Source organism: Manis pentadactyla, chromosome 12, assembly GCF_030020395.1.
Source record: "Manis pentadactyla isolate mManPen7 chromosome 12, mManPen7.hap1, whole genome shotgun sequence".
In the NCBI taxonomy this organism is placed as follows: Eukaryota; Metazoa; Chordata; class Mammalia; order Pholidota; family Manidae; genus Manis; species Manis pentadactyla.
In genome coordinates, this window is record NC_080030.1 from 97,374,136 (window position 1) to 97,399,271 (window position 25,136).

At 34.8% G+C, this 25,136-nt stretch overlaps 1 long non-coding RNA gene across 1 annotated transcript in view; it reads right to left on the bottom strand.

Annotated features, from left to right (window-relative positions):
• Positions 1 to 25,136, bottom strand: part of LOC130679889 (uncharacterized) — a 357,709-nt gene that overhangs the window by 168,386 nt on the left and 164,187 nt on the right. Inside the window, exon 3 of the long non-coding RNA XR_008992885.1 lies at positions 2,151 to 2,207. This is a non-coding gene — a long non-coding RNA (uncharacterized LOC130679889). The remainder of the gene's footprint in view (positions 1 to 2,150; positions 2,208 to 25,136) is intronic.

The following is a 25,136-nucleotide window of genomic DNA, read 5'->3' on the forward strand; positions in this document are numbered from 1 at the left end:
GAGGATTTCTCAGACCTTAGTCATACTTTGCTGTGGTCCTATGTGACTTTGGGAGGTCATAATGATATTTCTTAGTTTCTTACTGATAGGTTTCTAGCTGAGCTCTATCAGTGACTGGAGGAGGAAGATTGATAATAGCATTATTCCAGTAGCAACTGACACCTTTTCTGGAAAGAGCCTCTTTCTCACAGGTCGGCGGGTGAGAACCAGCCCCTGGTAACTCCACGGTAGTATTGTTATCCCCACCTGGTACTTTTTCTGGGGTTTATAACCTGATTTGGATAGTTGCTCTTCTGTGTTGCAGAACCAGCTCTGGGGCCCTTTGTCAAGGCCTCAGAACAGCCATGCAGCCACTCGTCTTCATTGTGCCCTCCAGGAAAATAAGCCCCCTCCATTTTGTCCCTCAAGCTCAGCAGATCACAGCTTTTTCCTGCAGTTTCTAATATCTGAGCTGTTTTACTATTTCCTTTTTGCTCTCTTAAGCCTTCCAAGATGCATGTAACCAATTCTCTGTATTATATTCCCTTTTTGGAAATGTACTTTCTGTTTCTGTTACTGGACTTTGAATATATTCTTATTATCTGTGTTTGAAAGCTCATTATATAGAATTGCCAGGTAAAATGCAGGATCCAGTATTTAACACATGCTTATACTAATAAATTATCCATTATTTATCTGAAATTTAAATTGAACTGGGCCTCCCTTATTTTCATTTGTCAAATCTGACAGCCTTATGATTATTTTCCCCATCAGTCTCTTGTTTGATTCTGATAAAGGGATGGGATATGCTGTTGAGAAGAATGTGCTGTTGCTGATCTTCTGTATGAAGTGTCGGCTATTTCTTGGGTGAGTCTACCTGAGGCACTGTTCTGCCAGTTAAGTTCTAGTGCCAGCACTCATTGCCTTAGACTGGCAGGAAGTACAGATGCTGCTGCCAGACAGCACACTTAGGGTTGGGGGACCCATGCTATATTGGTGTTCAACATATGAAATCATTAATGTTAAGTGATGGTTTTCTTAAAAAATCCATAAGTTTATCCTGAGGAATTTTTGTTTCACGATTTATAATTCACTCTTGTATTCAATTAAGCTGAATGTGTGCATCTGTTTATTGGATGGTTTATATGTGAAGATATTAAGAAACACATTTAACCAATAATTGCTAAATATATTAGGCCAGATATGCATGATACCTTATCCCACAACAGTATAGAAGATAATTACTTAATTATCCTTTTCTAAAAAAATTAAGAGAAACAAATGAAAGATAAACACACAGCTTGTGATTAATGTACAGCCTTCAATTTAATCAGTTGTGGAAGGAATTTCTGGACTTCATGTACAAGACCTAACAGTATAATGGCCCATCTACTCAGAATCAGGAAGCAGATTTAATTAGACAATTAGTATTTTCTATCTCAGTTCCCATTTTGATTATCTTTCCTATTATTCTGAATTTCAACAGATCTCCTGCATAGTACACCAAACTTGGATTAAAATTCTTATTCCCTGAGCTAAACTTACTTGGATAAAGTTTAACTAAATATCTGATTCAGCTAAAATAAGGTTACACTTTATTGCATTTTTCTACTGTCTTTATATTTGTTTTCCATGTGTCACAAGATATAAGAATAGTCAGGATAATTTGACAATAAAAGTTAAAGATATGGAAACAGTTGAGTGTGATACAAAGAGGGAAAGATGGAAAAACACCTTTGAAAATATGAGATCAAGTCCTTTAAAAATAATTTTAACTGAATAAAGGAAAATACTGTAGGTCAAGAGTCTGGTTTTTATTATTTAATTCTTTTTCTTTGGCTTATAGAAAAATGTAGGTAAATAACTCATCCTCTATCATATTTATACCCACATTCAAAGGGAGTTATCCAATTTAAATTAGTGAAAAGTACACACAACTAACTTGTAAAAGGATGAATGCTAAATAATGAATATTAGCTATACTTTTACTGGAAAAATACATATGCCTGATTCCTGTACTATAAAGTATATTACATATAGAGTATATTGTTTAATTTCCTGTTATTCCTAACAAATAAATTCACATTCTTCCCTGTTTACAGGAATATGGATGACTAAGGCCATATGTATAAAACTAAACAATATCCAAAGATGATAAATAATTTTGATACCTTTTCTGGTTGGGTCCCTGGGAAGCTGTAATGGAGACCAGTGTGTAGGATCAGCCCCTGAGGAAGGAAAGAAAGAATAAATGGACAAGGGGAAAAGTTGGGCTGCAGTTTAGTCTTAACAACATCCTACTTTTTGGTGAAGAGGCTAGGCCTATATAATCATGCATCCACCAGAGATAGACATTTCAGGGGCAAGCTTGGAATGAAATGATTCCCCAGCTGTGGACAATTTTCTAAGAGGGCTAACAGCTAGAAGCACTTTGAGCAGCAGGGACCATATCTTTCAGGCCCAAAGAGAGCTCTAAGGTACAAACCACAGCATCCACTTCAATAGCATAAAGGCCTTATTCGGAAAACCAGCAAGCATTGCGGTTATCACTTGGAAAGAAAGGGATGATAAAATGAAGTGAGTGGCAGAAATAGAAAAACTAAAACTTCAGTATTGTTAATGAAGCTCTGTACTTCATGAGGAAAGTGTGATGCTTCTGAAAAGCCTGATATATTCTTTTCCATTCTAGTTCAGGTAATAATGATTGGGCTGGGGGAGCACAGCTGAAGTTATATAACCCCATTATGAGGTAAGTTACTGGAACTGTTAATTAGGGCATTTGGTACCAGCTAAGAAACCTTAATGAAGTCAAATTCCTTCCACCTCTGGTCTTTAGCTATGGGGTCAAGCCAATGAGAAAGCCAAAAAATAGACTGGAATAAGAACATCCATATACCAAATGATTGATAGTGCCTAGCAGGTTCAGGCATTACTCACTGTGACTAGACTCCAGGTAGGAGATAATTACAGAGGGGCTCTATCCTTGAAAAGTTCAGATACACACACCTAATCTTAAAATCAGTGTTGACCCAGCCCCCCATTGGACACTGCTATTTCCCTTTCAAGCACTGAAAATATATAAACCCTTATATTTAACTGGGTTTCCTATAGATTTATTTGGTCTCATGCTGGTCCTCTTCCGGGAAAGGAAAGAACACAAAGTATGTTGCCTAAAATTAGCTTATAATTTCTCCAAACCTCACTATATATTTTATAGGTCAACTCTTCCTATACTGAGATCTTTTTGAAATATCAAAAGTTCAATTGCTGGACTACGTCCAAGCAATGATGCTGCTGATACAGTTAAAATGAAATTGTGGTCATATACAACTATTCCTACTAAATTCACAAAATATCCATTTGGAAATATCCTATAGTCCACCTAGTTCAGTTATCTCTCATTTGCCATATGAAATACAGGCTTAGAAGTCAAAGTTACACAGTAAGTTACTTGAAGAACCAGGACCAGAATGCAAGATTCTTGACATACATAATTAACGTGAAAAGAATGTTTAGTACTTTTTTTTAAAAAAGATATTCCTCAGTCATATGCTGTGTTTCCACTGAGCAATGTAGAGTATGCTAGTATGAAACAATTTTCTTATCCTGTACCTGAATCAAGTCACTATAATTAGGAAAAGAGAGGAATTTTGTTATTGACTGGGGGGAAACCAGGGGATCCTGAGCCCACCTCCTGCCATGTACACACCAAGTTTACACCTACACACAGCATTTCATCCTGAGGAAGAACACAGGTCTGAGTGAACACCTTCTGCACAAGAGATAAACAGACTCCATAAGAAAAAATTGCATGAGAAACAGAGACATGGTAATGGAGGGAGCCCCATGCCCAGTGCAGCCCTCCAGTAAGGTGGGATATCACTGAGCTACTGGAGCTCAGACTTGCCTGCCCTGGAGCACAGAAAAAAAAAGCCATGAATTGGAGGGTTTAAAGCCGACCATGAATATGATTGAAGGAAGCTGATTTTCAGAACTCAAGCACTCACCAAACAGGAGGGGAACTGTTGGAACTCTGTGACCACAGGAGCTGCTGAGGGTCATTGTTTGCATTCCTAGTGCAGAAACTGGCAGGACAAGCATTATTGTTTGTGTGCCCCCCAGACACTGCTAGTGTGGATGGCAGGAGGCTTTGCACCATTGTTTACATTCCCGTGAACACTGCTAGTGTGAGAGCCATTGTTTATGTTGCCCATGCACATTGCTAGTCTGGACAGGAACAGTATCAGGGTGAACACATCAGCTTCAGTTGTGATGGAGGGGGTCTCCTGGCCCCACTCACAGCCAAACACACCTGTCAGAGATCCAGCAGTCCCACCACGGAGGCACTACTGCAACACTCGCTTGGATTCCCCCTGCTCATTCCCTTCCATCCCTGACCACCCTGTTTGCATGGCCTTGGCCTCAAGCCTAGTCAAGAAACTCCCAGACTCCAGCCATCCACCTACAGCTGCCCCACTGGTATGGCCCTGGCTGGCATCTACGTGGAAGACCCATGCACAGTGCATCTTCACTCTGTCACCCCACCAACTAAGTCCCAGACTGTTGCCAACCTGGAAATTCTCGAACTTCAGCCCTTTGACACCCAGCATCCCTACCAGCCTGGCCCCAACTAGCAACCCCACAGCACACTCAGCGAGAACCTCAACAAAGAAAGGAAGCATATAAAAAAAAAAGAAATGGAGAATATAATAAATGAAATGAGAAAAGCACTAGAGGAAATCACCAGCAGATTAGAGGATGTAGAAAAATGGATCAGAAATTTGGACTACAGAATAATGGAAAGCCCTCAAGCTGAAGAGCAGAAAGAAAAAAATGAAGGAAAGAAATGAGGGCAGATTAAGGGAGCTCTGAGACAAGATCAAACATCCCAACATCCATAGTATAGGAGGCCCAGAAGGAGGAGAAAGAGAGAAAGGGTGGAAAACTTACTTAAAGGAATGATAGCTGAAAACTTCCCTAACCTAGACAAGGAAATAGACATCCAGGTCCAGAAAGCACAGAGAGCTCTAAACAAGATAATGCCAAGGAGGTCCACACCAGGACACATAATAATTAAAATGTCAAAGATTAAAGACAAGGGAGAAACTTAAAAGCAGCAAGAGTAAAGCAAGGAGTTACCTACAAGGAAAACCCCACAAGACTATCATCTGATTTTTCAGCATAAACTCTACAGGCCACTGGGGAGTGGCATAATATGTTTAAAGTGCTCAAAGAGAAAGATCCACAGTTAAGAAGAGAAATGTCATATGATCCAGTAATTCCACTTCTGGGAATTCACCCAAAGAAAACAAAATCATTAACCCCAAAATATATATCCATATGCACTCCTATGCTTATCACAACATTATTTACAATAGTCAAATATGAAAACAATGTAATTTTCCATCAATAGATGGACAAAAATGAGGTGGTGTATATATATAATGGAATAGTACACACTCATAAAAAAAGAATGGAATCTTGCCATTTGTAACAACATGGATGGATCTAGAAAGTATGTTGCTAAGTAAAATAAGTCAGATTGAGAAAGACAAATATAATACGATTTCACTTGTATGTGGAATCTAAAAAAGACAATCAAACAAACAAAACTAAAAGAGATTCATAAGCAAAAAGCAGACTGGTGTTGGCTGTGGGGCAGGGGTGATGGGTAAAACTGCAAAAGGGGAAAAGTTAGTGAGACTGTTTGATATCTTGATCTGGGTGATGGTTACATGAGTGCATACACCTGTCAAAATTCATCAAGTTGTATTCTAAGATTGTGCATTTATTATATAAAGAGTTATGGCCTATAACAATCACACAGAGTTAATAGATAAATAAAAACAGTCTTTACAGTTATAAATTGGGTTACTGGCAAACAAGATGAGGGCTATGATATATTTTGTGTTGCTATTCCTCTGTCAGTTTCTAAGAACAACTGTTTTATTTGGTAATAACAGTTATATGTATCATGTAAACAACAAAACCTACATTAATTCCCTTCTAATTATACCTTTACAGAATATGTGACATTGCAGTCATTCCCCTAAATATCTTAGGAAAGAAATTTCAGATGTACATGAAATCCTCAAAAATATTTTTTTTTTGCTTTTGGAACATTCACAAATAAATATCTCATTTCTCATAAATTAGGATATAATATAATAAGTCTATTAAATTATATGTTTCCAAATTATCTTCATATTTTATAGAAATTTACTAATTTCTGACAAAGACTAAGTATAAATAAATTAAAAAACAGAAGCAGGGCCATCATTCTTCTATGAATAAACTTGAGATTTCTTTATTTTTGTATCATTTATGGTATGCTAATAATGTGAGGGTATTTATCTAGATTTGGATAAAATATAATTATTTACTTCTCTTAAAGAGTATCACTGTAAAAGATAATAAACATTGAGCACATGTTACTATGCATACAGAGAGATTGTCACTGTTAACTAAATAGTAAGGGACTATTAAAATTCTAAATTATGGATTAAATATTTTTTGTTATAATTTGATACTGAATAAGTTGACAGTTGACATATCTTTCCTGAGTCTGTTTATAGAAGCTTCTTAAAGTCTATTGATACGTTTACTTTCCAAACACTCACATCTGCCAATTTGGCTTTTTCTCACTTCTAGGCTCTGGTGCAAGATTATTCAGTAAGGTTTTTTTCCTCTCCAATTAGTTCCTAAGTCCAAGGTCTGGGCTATTTTTGTTGTTGTTATGAGAGACTGAGAAAAAATAATTTTCCAAACCTTTTGATCCTGTGATTGTTAATCAGTGCTAATTTACAAGGGCCTTTGCTGGTCTGTCCTATAGAGAGGGAAGAAAAAGAAAAAGAAGGGAGGGGGCAGGGAGGGAGGGGAGGGGGAGGGAAGAGGAACAGAGGGGAGGAAGGGGAGGGAAGGGAGAGAGGAAGGAAGGGAGGAGGGAAAGGCAACTAGAGCCCTGCTAGAGTTACATTTAAGGAAGCACCCCAGCAAGGCTCTCAGTTGAGCCCATGGGATCTGACTCCCCATTTCCAGTCCTGGAGAGCTGGGGCAGTGCACTTCATTGGTCTTTTCTTTAGCTTGTACATGGTACTGATTCCTGTCAAAAGAAGATCTGTAGGAGTTAATGAGCAATTAATTCCATTTAAGATACTTAGCTTTGTGTTTGATAACTGGTTGGCATTTAAATACGTTTACAGTCCTTATCATTGGCTTTGATGATTATGATAGCTTTATGATGGTGTTGTTATGAATATTCCTGACATTACTTCTATCATGAAAAAAAAGTAAATAATTAGAAAAAGTTTTTGAAAATATGTCTTGAAAGAATATGCAATAAATTGACCAGCCAAAATGTATTTTGCCCTTGACACAAATGGGAATGCATTTGTGTATTCTAATTACTGAGCCCCTTGTACCCCTGGACATTTCATAAAAGGCTTATAGACAAGTACAGGCGTTAGTTGACAATTCTTTAAAATGAAACTGGATCTTTAGCCGTTCTCCGTCCCTATTATAGATTGTTTGGAAGGTCGGCTGAAGCCACAAGGCTAAATGAATTAGAGAAAATCTATATCAATACACAAATTCTTACAGCAAAACCTGAGCGATTATCAAAATGAAACAGAAACATTGTTTAGACAATTTTCCTGATTTATCTTTGGGCACAAACATGTGGTGATATTCCCAGAATGCCTTAGGTGGGAGACTGTCATCCTTTTCTGGTGGCCTGCTTATAGAGAACAACACAAAAATGCAATGAAAGGCCTGAGTATGGGCTCTACTCAGAGAGGCTTGCTGGATGTCTTAGTTCACATTTTATTCTCTAAATATAAGAAAGAACTTAAAATCACACACTGACTTAATGGATAACATTTTGAGATAATAAATTAAGTGACATTGCTATTTCTTTTGGTGACATGCATGCCTTGCTCCTTTCCTAGACACACACGCATCACACACACACGTACCCGAAAAGACAAGACAGACTGTCTCTCAGCACCAAACTCTGTAAAAGCAGAATCCTAAGACTAATATATCTGAAGTTGTGTGGCCAGGTTCCTTATTGTTTATTGAGAAAACATTACATATCATCAGAGGTTTGGTCCTAGATCAGAATACCCTGGTAAACACAAGAAGGCACTTGACAATTTATGTGGGAGGGGAACATAAAGAAGCTTAGTTTAATCACCAGCAAGCAGCATCAGCTATTCTTAGTGCAACAACTATCCCTCTCCCCAGATTTCACATGTAAGATCTAATTTAATTTTTATCCTTAACTATTTTTTCTATTTCCTATCTATGAGAAAGAATAGTGCTTTCTGCTCTGTAATTTTTGGTTGTAGTAGCTCCACTCACTGTACTAGCTAGATCCCTCACTGCCTGGCTGTGAGTTGACCACAGTGGAAACCTTCTCTCCAAGGTTCAGCGCCCTCTCCTATACCTGTAGATGTTAAGAGTTCTGGAATTAACTTGTCCTTTTGTCCTTTTACACACAGAGGTGGTTAACCACTTTCTGCTGAAACAATAGGATGCTTCACCATCCCTTGTTAGATTTTGTTAACACTGACAACACCTTTAAAAAAGACAATGACAATATTAATCTCTCTTTAATCACCTTTTTGAGTGCACCAAAATGGTAATTTCCAGAAGCCTGATAGATAACCACACTGGGTGTTATTTTTCTCTCTAAAATTTTTGCTCAAAGTCACTTTTTTTTACAAAAACTTGGGCACTGATTATACAGAATCTAAGTTTTGTATTTCAGATTCTCAGGTGTGGGCTTCTTGTTGGAGAGACCAAAAATGAACTCTATTCTACATTACAATTTCAGGTTATCACAGGGACAAAGAGGAGCAGTGGATATCAAACAGCAATTTTAAGCTTGATGGACAAATTTAAGTTTTGGTATTTCTTCATTATTTAAAAAACAAAAACAGTTAATATTATCACCTTTATCATCACTAAATGTTGCTTTAAATCAAAGTTTTTGAAGGACTGTGATTCTTATCATATTCCTATCAACCCAGTGTTCCCTCTACCTCCTAACATTTTGCCATGTCATGAAATAAAAGTTGTATTGTAGGGTAATTTCACAGATGTAGACAATTGTCTTGTCCAAAGACATTAAAAAGTTCCTGCGTCAGAAATCCCCAATTGATTAATAGGACAAAATATATAGAGCAATCTATATAAGTTAGATAGACAAAATATATAGAAAGTCATGGAAAAGATTTTGTTTTCTCTTAAAGTTCAGGAAAAAAACATGCTATGTCAGCTAAAAATTAAAAATAAATAAATGACAGCTGAAGGAGGGATTTAAAATTCAGAAAAATAAATTTAAAATAAAATGTATTGTATGAGCCTCCTGTTACATTTAAGGCCAAAATCAGTAGTTATTATTAATTGCTATTTTACTTACAACAAAGTCTGAGAATCACGTAATAAATGTCATTACTGCATGCTTCTTTGAGTTCAACCATTTATAGAAAAGTCAAATAACTAATCAAACCCAAACCAAGGCAAATTGGTATTTCATCTGCAGCTTTATAAAAAATTCAAGGACAGGTAGCAATCCGATGATCACATCTTGATTCTAACATATTTAAGCTGACTTCAACCAAACTGAATTTTTTTTCATTCACAAACTACATTACTGATGTAAGTGCTACTCTAAATCCCATTTATTTTTATGCTGAGGTTTTAGGTATGACCTTTAGAAAATGTCCAGGACAAACAGACCTTAAAACTTTGTTTAGCTGATTTGAGTCATCTTTGTGACCCTAAGAAAAGTGCCAGTGTTTGAACAATAGTTGAAGTGTTAGGAGTAAATGTCTGAAATAGAGTTTAGACGTGAAGAATGTAATGAGATTAAAGAAAGTCTAATTTACTTTTTGTAACCTTAATCTCTGTATAAAAGGTAACATTCGAAAAGTCAATCTATGGAGTATTATTTTGCTAAACATGTATATTAATGTTAAATGGGAAAATAAGTGAAACATTTGCAGGTTTCGTGAGAAATAAATGGATTCTTTCAGGAGTGAAAAATATCTTAGGGTTATTTGTTTTTAATAATATCTGCCAATCAAAAACTTATGAATAAGAAAAGAAAGGAGAAGAAAAGAAAAGCCTGCGATGCCAAACAGATTAGACACAGTGAGCTAAGAAAAGGAAGACGGATAGAATTGTTTACGGGGCACGTACTCTCTCCCCTTTCGCGCTAAGAATAAGCAGAGCCCCATTTGTGGAAACGTAACTGAGCAGAAACCTGCCGCGTCTGCTCAGCGCCGCTGACCCGCCAGCTGGAAAGAGCGCTCAGTTTAAAGGGTTTAAGCTCTCAAAGAAGCCAAGACTCGGCTGATCATCTTGGGCTCAGCATATTGTGAGGCATATGAACACTCTCTTCAAAACTGGCAGAGAAAAAGGAAGGAAAATTGAAAATCTAAACACAGTAGTCGGTTAAAATTCAGACAATCGTAAGGGTTGTGTTTTCTCTGAAGCATTTGCTTATACTCATGCTATCAAATAAAGAAATAAATGGGTTTACTTTTGGTGGAGGGGGGAGACGACCAACGCACGTATAGATTACTAAACTACTTTTTAGTGCACGGCAAGGAAAAAAACAGGCAAAAAGAGAGGACATATACATATTCTACTCTGAAGTAAAGAAATTTGTGTCATTTTTCTTGTGTGATCTAGTTTTTTTGCAGCCCCTAGAAACTGATTTATGTTATTTATTAACATGCTCTATTATTAATTTTAACGAAAAGCATGAATAAGTTTAGACATATTTTAGTAGAATCTTCACCATTCTAATAAATAAACTTCAAAGGCATGGTTTTGAAAACAAATATGTGCAATAACCCAAAAGAAACATTGGCATATTCATTATCCTTACTTATAAGAAGGAAAAATATTGACTTTACTAAATTGACATAACAAAAATATTAATTTCTATTCTTCCTTGTCATCTACTTTAAAATGTCTGTTCTATATATGGAAGAGAACACAATGTCCCTCACTCCTGGGAATATAAAAACATGCTGCCAACACCAGCTTGCACTCAGAGTTTGGATTTATTGCATGGATACAAAGACAATATGGAAGACAGTCAAAGTTCACCACTCCTGGGCATTTCACAGGCTGAGAGCCGGCAGGGCAAATGCTGCCAACTTATCTGCCCTCAGCATTTCTCCTGATGCAACTCAGAATTGCTGAGCTACTGGTTGAGAATCAAATTCTTACTGGTAACACATTACTGACAAGTTTTTGAGAGGTAGATGAATAAGTATTCACTGAAGTTATAACAAGCAATCTTTTGCATTATAGTGAGGTTCCTATTTCTAGGCTGAAACTGAAGTCCAGTTTCAATGCAGAAAAAGTTCTTTCCTTAAGGGAATGAGACACACATGAGAATAAAATACATATATAATCCTAGATTCCACTTTGAATGATTTCAAAACATATAATTGAATACTAAGGAATTCTTATGAAGTTTTAATTATATAACTTTTCTATATTTATTGTATTTACTATTAGGTTGCCTTTGTGCTTAGCCTATCTCTTTAAACTACTCTATTTCAGTTTTGGATTAAAGTTAGTGTTTCAAATATATAACTACTGTCCTAGAAATCAAGCAGAATATCATATTCTATAAGATTCCTACCATGTGATGTAACATTAACTACCTCAGTATGAAAGAAAAAAAGATTATTTTTTAAAGTAATTTAGACATTCTTTACTGTTAACAAATACAACAGGAAGGAAAGTGTAGAATTTTTTGATTACCTCCAACCAGTAGAATCATGTGCTATTTTAAATGGTTCTTCTGTTTGAGAAATACAGTATCATTTTCTAGGAAATAGATTTTCTTTCCAATATTCTCTTGTTTAAAATATTTTCAGTTGAGTTGTTTTTATTGTGCCAAAATGAAGTTTTTATAAATTGTTTATGGGTGTCAAAGTTCCCTAATAGTTCAGTTGGACTGTTTACACTCCAAACAATAGGAGGCAGGCAACATTTCTGTCAGTGTTAAGAGGTGATCTGCCAAGTTTTAATGCAGTGGTTCAAGCAGGAAAGGCAGTTTGGTGGGAAAGCAAACAGTCCACTGCTTGGCAAGGTTTGGTTTGCCAACAGTACAGCTGAAGGTGTCTGATATGATACATTGTTTCTCCACCATTCTTCCAGCCCTACGTCAGAATGTGTATTCTCACCTGGAGTCAATCTGCTGAATTCTTTTTACCTTTTAATGGGAAAATGAAAATTACATTTAAGGAATGATAAAAAAGGATATTAAAGAGTTTTTCTACATTGATTTTCCATGAAGCTATGACTAGAGAGAATAACAAATGCTAGTTGTTCTTTCACATCCAGCAGTAAATTCCCTCATCCAGTCATATGGAGAGAAAAACAATCTGTATGTCTTAAAAAGTTCTATCATATGAAATCTACTTCCCCAAACTAGGAGGGAAAGTGCAGACACTATGCAGCTGAAGGGATTTCTCTGCAGCCTGAAATAGCTGTCTTACTTGGCTGTAAATCTCCCTCACACAATGCCTGAGGTCTTGCTTGCAGGGATGTAATGAAGTTATACTGCCTGAATGAAAATTTGAAAAACAAATTAGGACAGAGGACCTTGCCAGCTATCCATGATTTGTGGCAATGATTATCAGTAGCTAGTGTGGGGTGATTCACTGTGAGAACACCAAATCTCTTTGTCCCAGGCCCCCATGTTTCACTCTAGTGTCAGTATATCAGGGGAAATGAATGCTAAGTTGTAACAGTCATAGTTAGTGTCACACATGTTTGTAACACATGCACAGAGAAATTTACAGCTGGGAAAAACTGTGACACATCCACTGCTGACTTGCTTGATAAAGGTCTTATCATCCAACTGATTCAGTAGAAGTAACACACCCTTACGCATGGTGACTTCATGGTGCATTCATCTAAAAATGCCTTGTGCAAGGCTACATGCATTAAATTATTATGTGATAGGAACCAGGTATATAATAAACCTCTGATGTCTGCTTAAATTAAGTCCCTCAAAATTCAAAAATTTAAAAAAATTACATAGTAAGAACTCATGAAGTGAAACGTTATTAATTTGAACTTTTTGATAATAGACCAAGATACATACTCTTTTCCTACTATCTCTAAAGATAATAAAATGTTTTATACTAATTACATGTTATATTATATTAACATTATACATTTTTAGAAGATTTGTTTTATACAATTTCATAGAAATAAAATCTCTAGGGACTTGAAGCAATTTAGAAACATTTTCATAAATTGACTATTAATTTAAAATAATTTTTATCAATATATTTAAATTCTTTACTAGCTTATCCCAGGTTAATTACTAGAAAGATAAGTTTCCTGTTTTGGGAAAGAACTATCAGAGTGAAAAGGGTGGGAATTTCAGCCATCAAAATTCCTTTGTTCTAAGTACCCAAGCCACACTTGCGCACAAAAGATTGTTGAACACCAATGGATGCTGTAAGAGGAGATTGCAGGATTTTAAAAATAGAATTAGAAATTTGTTATAACTGGTTAATGGTGAAAATGAGGGGGTGGTATCCAAATAAGGAAATCAATGTTAATGCCAAAGCAAAGACTGATATGTAGTAGAAGTGATCCCAAGAACGCAGAAAACAAAGCGTAGCTGTCAATGGGACAAATTACCCTTATTTTCAAAAGTGGCAAAACTGATCCTTGATTCCACACAGAAACAGCATGCATGTGACAAGCCCAAACTGTCCTCTCCCAAGTTGTCTACTCATGTAATCTTCAAATGCTTTTCCCAGTACATTGACAGAGTTTCCTGGGTATTAACATTTGAAGATATGACACCATCACTCATTTCCCTCAAATAGGAGCTAAAGGGAGATAAAATTAGAAGAGTTTTCCTTCAACAGTTTCTATGGAACATATATTTTTAAAGCCTCTCTGAAAAGTGCTATTCACCTCTTCTCAGATTTACACTCCACTTTACAAGTATACAGGGAAGTACATGTAATAAATTTAAATGTGTTTCCAGTTTAAGAACTACCTCTATCAATTGTTATAACCAGTCAATTTGGGATAAGCATTTCTGATATCTGTGTAAACTGTACATTTTATATTCTATTGGGTTGAGAATAGATGGTCTAGAAATGGTAACCAGTGTACACTGTAGATTTTCCTCTTTGTTCAGAAAGGGAAAACAGCTTTTTCAAAAATATATTTCTTAAGATTATCAAAGATACTAATCTATAACTAACACATTTGCCTCAGAAATTTTTATTTTTGTTTTAATGGCAAAAATAAAATCTCATAACCAAGAAGCTAAGATCAAAGTGATCAACGTCCAACTATATAAACTCATTTTTCTAGCTTATTTCTCTTGAATGTCACTGCCACTCAGGGACAGTCATAACGCTACCCTTAGCTCCTTTCTCTCCATCATCAGCCAAGTAATTGACACTTAGTCAAAGATCAGTTTATGTCTTTCTCTCCTTAGCCCCCATTTCCAACTCTCACTATGGTTATCTGTACATAAAAGTCTCACTTCTGAGTTACCACAATAATCTCATATTTGTACTTACTGACTTCAGTTTCTTTATAGGTCACTTTGTACAAATGCCTGTGTAAGCTTCATAAAATAGCATGAATTAGCCTGTTCAAAATTTTGGATAATAGCCCACTGGACGAGAGTTCAGCCTATGTACAAAATGTTCTGTCTTCTGATCATATCATTTTTATGGTATCTTGAAAGTTTTGATTTGTAGTACTTTCAATATTTTTCTGATTTCCACTTTGGCCCTTTGACCCACTGGAGCAAAAAAAGGGCTTCTAAATGTTGGCCATGTTCTATTTCTTGACGAGGGTGATAGTTCTAAGGTCTGTGCTCACTTTACTTGTTCTAGACAGAAAGAGGTATATTTATGTTTGCACACTTTTCAGTACTGAGTTATCCTTAAATTTAAAAAAAAATTCATTTGAAGAGCAAACAGTTCTTAAGGAATAGAAATGCTGTATCAGCTTAGGTTGCTCAGGGGTTAGGATGCAAAGTGCGGTTCCAGTTAACCATCATGTCACACAAAGCAAGCAACGTCCTGAGAATGGATCCAAATATTAGAAACCAGAGTGGAAAAGTGTTGAGAATAAGGCAACATTGATGTAGACTTAAAAAATACATAATTTAACCTTACAGTGCAAAGTGTAGGGTTGTATGCTTTAAGAAAATAATAACACCAATGAGTGGAAAATTTAATAAGCATTTTCATATGCAATTTTAGCTAATTTTAAGAGTACCTTTAATTTTCAAATATATTAGTGTTTTCCAGTTATCTTTTTTTTTTACTGATTCTTAGCTTAATTTTATTGTGATCAGAGAACATTATATGCATATTATCAATCCCAAAAAGCTTGTTGAGGTTTATTTTCTTTGTGGAGTACCATAAGGTTATTTTTATAAACGCACCAGGAACAATAGAAACAAATATGCATTCTGCATTTGTTTTGTGCAGTGTTTTATGAATACATGACAATTAAGTTCTAAAGTTAGGCAATTATGATGTTCTAATCTTCTATAGGAAGATCTGATATTTTTTCTGTGTGCCAATCTATAATTTGAGTCGTGTTGATTTTCAGTTCTAGAATCCATCTGACTATTCTATATGACTCCTAGATTTCTGTCAACATTTATTGTCACTAAAACTGTTGAAATGTTAAGCATTATTTTAAAATCAGAGTCTGAATACTCCAATTTCTAAATTATTTTATCTGAATTTATCACCTGTTTTTTTCTCTTGGTTTTTAATTATTTCTTGATTTTTTAAAATTACCTGTTATTTTGATTGGAATTTTTAATGAGTGGGGAAATTTAGTATAAAAATTGTAGAGATAATTTGAAGGAATAGATATATTTTTCCAGATTTTTTTCTGCTATCAGGTTAGTGAAAATCACCTTAAACCAAGGTTTTATTTGGAAACTTCATATTTTGGATCAGGTAATTCTTTGTTTTACAAAGTTGTCCTGTGCATTGTACATCTCTGACCTCTACCCAATAGATGCTAATGGCGTTACCCCAAGTTTTGACAATCAAAAATGTTTCCGTTTATGGCCAAAGGCTCCCAGGGTGGGAGGGGTGGGAGAGTGACTGTATTGATGCCCCTGCTTAAGAACCACCGCTTTAACCCATTAGGAGCCAAGTTAATTTGAATCTTGTGAGAATTATTCTTTTCTGGTATGATCATATTTCCAGGATTCAGACCTTTATTTTTCCAAATGAAAACCAAAAATGTTTATCAGAACCCCTCCTACTTTGAACCCCTAGTCTTATGAAACTAATGAAAACTTTGCTCTATATCTCAGACTCTCTTCTACTTCTTTCTGCTCAGATTCTCTGCTTTTACCTGGCTATGTATCTGAGAAGAAAGTGATGCCAGTGTCAGACTGACCTTCTGGAGTTTACTTGCTACATTGCTAAACTGCCCAATCCCTTCAAACAGATACTTTTTATTGTTCTTGAAGCTATTTTAGCTGTCACAAGTAGTTGGTTGGAGTAAAGTAAGCCAGCCTGCCATTGTCAGAGGCTAAAAGTCCCTTTAACCCAACTGTTTAAACTTAAGTCCCAGGATTGCATATCCCTGCTCTTATTGGCATTGCATGTGTCGCAAGCTCATCCCTGAGTCACTGTATCCAGAAAAATGAAATCCTCAGTTTCGTTTTTCCTAAGCTCTGTTTTCACATTCAAAGACATGAGTAGGGTCAATCCTCCTTGAACTCCACTGAGAATGGATGACTGGTAGTTCCACAAGTATATCTAATGGCTATTACCTACAGGGGCAGGGGAAGAGAAGCACAGAAGGAGGGAAGGTTGGGCAACAGGCTAAGGTTAGCAGGTGAAAAACAATAGTTTTCCATGAAGCATAAGTGAAAGCTGAAATATAATTGGTCTCCTAGAAATGTCAAATTATTTTTTAAAAAGTTTACTGATTCACAAGACATTTCCTTAAAAATTTAATCTCTAAGCATTAGTTTAAAGTGCTATATTATGATTTTGGATACACGAATTGAACTCAATGTATAAGAAATATCATTCAACAGAAAGAGATTCTAAGTTAACTGAACTGGATAGATATACTTTATCACTTACTTCAAAATATTATACCGTGTGTGGTCAGGAATTATATTTCACCTCCCATGCATTGGTTATGGCTGGTAGACTTAAACTAATGCATTGATTTCAGATATCTGGGATGTGTCAAGAGGGAGGAAATCTAATAGAAACTATCAACCAAGACCCCTTGTGCCCAAAATTTTAGAACTGAAATAATTTTTGTATTGAAATACACAATATACAACAAGTTTTGTATTGAAATATACATATAATTAAATATAAGGGAAGCATTATTTAGCTATATTTTTAAGCAGACATTGTAAGTGAAACTAACATTAAGCTAAGTCAATATGAGGTATTCAGGAATGATTCAGATTTCCTGAATTGCCAATATATTCATGATTATTTATGATTATTAATTGTATTCAGTGGTGATTAATGTTTCCCAGATATGTATGCTTTACCTTATCTGATGAACCCTATTATTCTCACCATTTCAAATACACGATTCATTTGTATGTGTGTGTAGACATATACCAAAATTAAACATATATATACAAATGTGTGCATATATATGCATATGTATGCATGTATCTAAACATATGTAGATATATATGTATATGTCATGTTCAAATATGTAAACATATGCATATATAAATATATATGGATACATATATATAAATGCGTGTCATATATGTACATATGTGTATGTATAAGTACACATATACATAAATTCACAATTTATGTATATATGTTTAAGTTTACTACTATATACTTAAAATTTGACCACTGACTTCAAAATAAATACTTGGTGTTTATCTGTTTCCATTACTTAATAGAGTGTACAAAACAATCATTTATTGTCTAAGAAAATGTTCACCCTTTTGATATTCAGGCAGTTAATGTCAATTCTCTTCTATAGACATTGTTCTTAATAAGTCCAAAGTCAATTTCAACCTAGAGGATTAACTTAGTTCATGAGACCAGACCACCAGAAAAGCTTATTTCAGAGGATCACTACAAATTCACCTCAACTACCTTCAGAAAATAATTTAAACTTCATTTTGTGCCTGTAGATTGTGGGATGTGTATCTCTGTGTGTGTGTGTGAGAGAGAGAGAAGAATGGAGCTATAGTTTTGTGTTAAAAATGGCTGAAGGGCAACGTTATAACTTGTATCATAGAGCACCATTAAACCTGACATCTACAACATACTTGTTTTTTTAAGTAGGCAATAAGTAAATCAGTGATGACTTGGACAATTATTGAATATAATTTGGTAGGAAATTCACCAGGGAAAAGAGGGCCTCCAGAGAATTCTCTGAACCTAGAGTAAGCAAAGTGGAAGGACTGACATGACATCAAAGATTAAAAGGTATTTTTTATAAATATTTTTTTGTTTTTGTTTTTGCTCTTGTTTTTTTGCAATTCCATTAGTAGTATAATTGGAGCATAGGGCAAAGTATAGAAGAAACTTAAGTATGGATTGGTTACCTTAGCCTGAGCAGACTTCAGGAAAAACAAAAAAGCCATTGTTGCTAGATTATAACATTAAGATATAGCTGTTGAAAAATCCAAGTGTTTTCCAGTGTTCAGAGGAATTTCAGGGAAAACATATGCACACACTGTTCCTTCTGTCACTGTCAGAGTAAAAAGTAGTGTCCCATTTCTTTAGGAAAGGAATAGTTTTGAGGATGAGCCAGTCAAACTGTGTTCTAAAGTTTTATTTGTCTTATTCAAATAGAAAGAGGAGACTGAAAGTTGCATTTAAAAATACTTGCAATTATTTTATGAAATAAGGAAAATTTACAAATGTACATATAAGCAAAGAGGAGAGGAACAAAACTATGATTCCTGACATAACAAAAATTAGTCCCTTCTTTGGTTTCTTCTGTCAAAATCTACCCTAGGAAAAGACAAGAAAGCAGTATCCACAATACAGCATCACCACCAAATGCTAGGAGACCGGTGAGGCAGATGATTTTGAAAAAGTTGGGTGGGCTGTGGCTGGTTGTAGCCCAGATGGACTATTTAGGCTAGCCATGGTGGTGGGGGAATGATAAATATGAAAATGTTGGAATTTCTTATTTCGGCCCTTAGTGCATCCTCTCTCTCACCACCACTATCTTGGAATAGCTATTAGCTGCCTCCTTTAGCTGAGGTCAGTGGGTGGTATTGGGGAACCACAAAAGCCTTTAGGTAAGGTGCTGAAGGACATAGGTGTGAAGGGACTGATTTTCTATGATTTTTTTCTATCGATATTCTAAGAACATCGCCTTCACCCAATGCTGCTCTTCTTCAGAATGTTAAGGTGAATTCCTAAAACTGATCTTCTGGAAATGACAGTCAATGTGTGCAACTATCAGTGGGTTGATGGGGCCTGGGGCTCTTGCCGAGGTCTCATCCTCCACAGCCTCCTTGAACTCACTTGAACCAGGTGCTAGCCTTCAATCCCTTGATACATTTTAGAAGCTGTGTAGCTGATAGACTCAGGAAAATAAGAATTCATAACTAAAAGAATGTAAACACTTAAAGTGAACGGTTACCTTCAAAGGAAACAAACCGACATTACCCGCCATTGGGAACAGATATGTTAGAACAATCTGACCAAAAATCTAAAAAGAGAAATGACTTTTATTAGCAAATTTGAATAAGAATGAGAAACCCCTAAAAGAGCAAACTAGAAATATGAATTGTAAAAATTTAATAAAGACACAATAAATGGGGATAGTAAGAGGCATTTAGCTGGGGATCAGGTAGTTTGGATTAAAAGAGACCCACTCAAAGGAAACAGGAAAGGTAAAAACAGAGAAAGTGTACGATTTAAGAAATACAGAATATATAAGGAGAAACACAACATTCAGATAAGTTTTTGAGAAAAAAATTGGAGGGGAATTGTTTGTAGAATTGAAAACAATTACCCTGAATTAAAAAGGATATAAAGAGCATATATGTGAAGAAACAGAGAGCCAAGAAGAGCCACTAACAGCAACGAAAAAGATTAAGGAAGTATTTACCTTGTAAATTATTGTAAAATAATATGACTACGATGGAGAGGTATTGGAGAAGGGATAGATTAAATGATCAGTGGAGCCCAAGTGAGTCTAGATACAAACTCATATTTACTTAAAACCTTGATAAATCGTATAGTGCAATGAAAGATCACTGAGGAAATAAGGAATTATTCAATAACTGGTATTACAAAAAAAATCTCTAACTCATCTCACTTGATTAAGAATTTAAATGTGAAATGGAAAATTTTTTAACTCTTGGAAGAAGATACATCTTTTTGACTGAAATACAGACTGAAAAGTACATCTTACTCACAGTGCAAGAGAAGAGATTTTAAACTTTTGGAAGAAATTTTTTAAACTTTTGGAAGAAAAAGTTTAATCATAAAGAAAATAAACATAGCACTAAAATTAAAACTTACCAAAAGCAATTAAAGAAAATGAAAGATGTGCTATAAAGTAGAAGATATTTGTAACACATAATTACAAAGAACTTGTATCAAGGACAAAGAATAATGTGTAATTTAAAAAATTTCCACAAATTAATTTTAAAAAGGACCAATGAACCAATAGAAAAACAAAAGGTCATAAATCATGAATAGATGCATTCATGATAGGCCACAATGTTTATGACTCACAATTTTATTGAGATATTCAACCTTATTATTAAGCAAAGGAAAGCTAATTTAAACATAAATGAGATACCAGTTTAGAAACATTTGAGTGGCACAGCATGAAAGAGCTAACCATTTCAAGGGTTTGAGGGTCTGTACATAATCTGTATTCCTAAAACATTACCAGTGAGGGTTTTCAACAACTTTCTAAAGCTTTGGCAACATTTTATAAAGCTGAAACTCATAAAGGAGCAAGTTTAGGTCATGAATAACAAAAAACATAATTAAGAATTTTTAAAGCAATTATCTTTGCATTACCAGAAAAACTGGGAAAACTGAGCTACTCATTGACTGAAAATTTATTTAAAAACGCTACTGATTCAATCATGTATTATACAGCAAGAAAAATAAATGAGCAGCAAGCATACTCAACATTTTATTTTATAAGTATTGTATTTGTGTTGGAAGAGAAACTCCCAGTAGAAAATATGTGCTATGTCTTTTAATAGAGATCTAAATAAGTAAAATTTAACCATAGATTGTTTAGGCTTTAACGATATATATGAAAAAATGAGGAAGTGGTAATGTAAAAAATAGTAGTTTCTTCTAAAGGGAAGACTTCGGGATGGTATGGGAAGGTATGCATAATTAGATGTAAGTAATAGTGTACTGGTTTGAAAGTTGATGGTATTTTCATGGCTATTTATATATTGTGAAGAATATGAATGAAATAACAAAATAAATAATAAAAAGTCCTATTGATAGACACATGATGATAATGTGCTGTGAACCAAGGATTGTGATTAATTCAGTTCTATGTATCTAAGTTTCAATTAAGGAAAAGAGCAAACAAGGGACCTAAGCTAATTTGTGTCTGCAAATTCTTATTTTGTTAGATTTAACATTAAAAATAAACTTGTTTCTTTCTATGTAACACAGCAATCATTTTTCACTCATTAAATCTTATCTTGGAGTTTCTATACATAATTATTTTTAAAAGCGCTTAAGTGGTTACAGTGGTCTATCTATTTATATAAAGGGGGAGCACAATGTATTTTTAAATGATAAGAAAATTAAAATTAATGGAAAACATAGCTAAGAAAACAGTAGACACCATAATCTTTTCAAGTTACAGATATAATTGTACTTGTCTGCTTCAAACAGACCATATATACCACTGACTTGATCATTACAGTATTTATGTACACTGTATGATCCATATTATTTTTGCTCAAAAATGTTTTTATACAGTAACTGATTAAGCAAAGTTCACTAGTTTTTTTAATTGAGATATAATTCATATACCATAAAGTACATACTTTTAGAGTACAATTTAGTGGTTTTTAGTATATTCACAAAGTTGTACAACCAATAGTATTATCAAATTTCAGATGCTCATCACCATTAACAGCCCTCCTCATTCCCAAGTTCATCATCTATTCGTAGGCCAGAAAAAACCGCCTTGGTTATTATAGTTTGTAGTAAGTTTTGAAATCAGGAAGTATGAGTTTTCTAACTTTGTTCTGTGTTTTCAAGGTTCTTTTTGCTTTTCTGAGTGCCTTGTATATCTGTGTGAATTTTAGGATCAGCATGTCTTTTTCTAAAGGAAAAGAATAGCAGGTCAGATTTTGATTGGGATTGAATTGAATCTGTAGATCAGTTTGGGGTACACGGCACCTTAACAAAACTAAGCCTTCCAATACACAAACAAGAATGTCTTTCAAATGTATTTAATTTCTTTCAGTGATGTGGTTCCCAGTGTAAATGTCTTATATGTGTTTTGTTTAATTTTTTCCTAAGCATTTCATTATCTTTCATGCTATTGTAAGTGGACCTTTTCATAATTTCATTTTTTTGGATTGCTGATTCTAGCATACAGAAGTACAATTGTTTGTTTTTTTGTGTGTGTGTTGATCTAATATTCTGCAACCTTGCTGGACCCATTTATCAGCTTTAATAGTTTTTAGTGAAATCCTTAAGATCTTCTATATATAGAAGAGCATGAGATTTGTAGAGAGGTACTTTCAATTCTTCCTTTATAATCTGGATTATAAAGAAAATTATTTTTTCTTAATTACCCTGGCTAGAATCTCCAGTAAAATGTTTTATAGTAGTGGTGAAAGGGGGCATCCTTGCGTTTGTAATGTTACTAGGAAAGCTTTCAGTTTTTCTCCATTAAGTAAGTTATTTATGGGTTGTTTGTAGATGTCCTTTTGCAGGTTAAATTCTCTTCTAGTTTGAGCTTATGCAGTCTTTTTTATTATGAAAGGGTGTTAGATTTTGTTAAATACTTTTTTTTGTACTAATTGAACTGATCTTTTGATTTTTACCCTTTATCCTTTTAGTAAGTTGTATGGCACTGACTGATTTTTGTACTTTGAAACAAACTTCCATTCCTGGGCTATATCTAATTTTGTCCTAGTATATACTCCTTTTTATGTCCTGCTGGATTCAGTTTGCTAGTTTTTATTAAGGAATTATATATATATGTTCATAATTGATATTGGTTTGCCGTTTTCTTTTCCTACAATGGCATTGCCTGGTCTTGGCACCAGAATAATACAGGCCTCATAAAATGAGTCTGCAAGTATTTTCTCCTCTTCTAATTTTTGGAAGAGTTTAGGAAAAAAAATAATGTCTATTTAGTGCCATTTTATCTGTGTAGGACCTACATTTTTTTTTTCTCTGCAATTCATACTTTGTGAAAAACTGGGCATTTTAAAGAATACAGTCTCGTAACTCTGGCAATCAGGCTCTCCATCCTCCTTCCTTGTTTTCCTTGTTTTTGTTGTTGTTGTTTATTGGTTTTCCTGAACTGAGTCTGGGTGAATTTTGTGTGTGTCAGTGGCCATTGAAGTTTCTGCTTGCTTAGCTGCATGGTCAGCTACTGGATGGACAGAGATTTCTTTAGATGCCTGGAATGAATGCGTCTCCTAGTCTCCTGTTGAGGCCTACTTCCAACCCTCAGCCAGGAAGTTTACATCTATACCTTAGCCTTTATATCTTCTTGAGAAAGGCCTCAAAGTTATCCAGAGTTGACGTTTTAAGGGCTGTTGCATTTTTCGTGAGAATTCATACCGCCCTAGGCACATGCACAGTGCTACACATGTAGATGGCATTCCAGATTCTGTGGAATATGTGGAAACTTTTAAAGCCATATATGGATATCTCATTTCTCAGCTTTACTTTTAAGATTTTTGCTTAGTCTATTGCTTTCCCCAAATTACCCACTGACTTAGACAATTCAACAATTGTTCAACGATTTAACAATTTTTTATTATTTTTGACAAATACCCAACAGGGGAAGACTGCTTGCCCTGGGCAAGCTCAAAGTCAGGTCCAACGAATAAAGTCTTTTAAGTGGGATCTTCCTGGGAGGCTCAGCTAGATCACATAAAGACAGGTATCTGGGAACAGACACTCCAAACCCAACCTCCCTCCTTCTACTTCTTCCAAATTGCTGATTTTAATTGTAATTGTGGTTGTTAATTTTCAAGACTATTGAAAGCTGGGAGAGGAGGATGGAATCAGGTCATGTTAAAATGCCCTAAATCTCATTTTTCTAAATGAGATTCAGCTTTTTTTTCTTCAATAGACACTCCCTTGATTAGTGAAAGTCGTTGGTTAATTTGAAGAATTCTAAAAGGTTCACTTTGACCATTTTTGCCAGTATTCTCATTGCTTTTGTGGTAGAGTTTTCAAAAGACTTTACTATGCCATTTTCATTCATGTCATTCTGACGAAGTTATTTCTTAAGAAAGAACACAATATACGGGATTGGCCCCACTAAATTATTTATATTTGTTTGTATAAAGTGAAATCTTTATTTGATTTTTTTAAACCACAAATTAAAGGGCTATAATAATAGCTGTAACATTTACAACGGTGAAAAATCATTGGTTAATCAATTCTTTTGTGTGGGATAAAAACTATAAACCTATCAGAAGATGTTTCTCACAATTTTAAGTTAAAATTTAATCTAATTATACACCAATAAAAAGTCTTTCCACATAACTTAAATTTTCCTTCTGAACAAACTTAATTAAGATTTTTGAAGGTGCAGACAGCAATTCCTTAACAAGAAGGCAACTCTAAATCGAAAATATTAAAGAACACTTTGAAGTAGCTAATAGCGTATCACTGATGGCTCCAGCAGCATTGTGTGGTAAACTACATTAAAATCTGTGGGTTTTTTCATACAACATTGAAAGGAGGGTTGTTGGCTATATTTAAATTTAGATATTTCAGACTTTTTAGCAGTACAAGTGAAGTCAAAAAGAAAACATTCTCTGAGTGCTCATTTGTAATCAAATACATATATTTATCTTTGTGTGTATGTATGTATATATACATGTATCTACATGTGTGTGTGTGTGTGTATACTTCTAGAAATTATATCTTTTTAAAAATTAAAACAGGAAT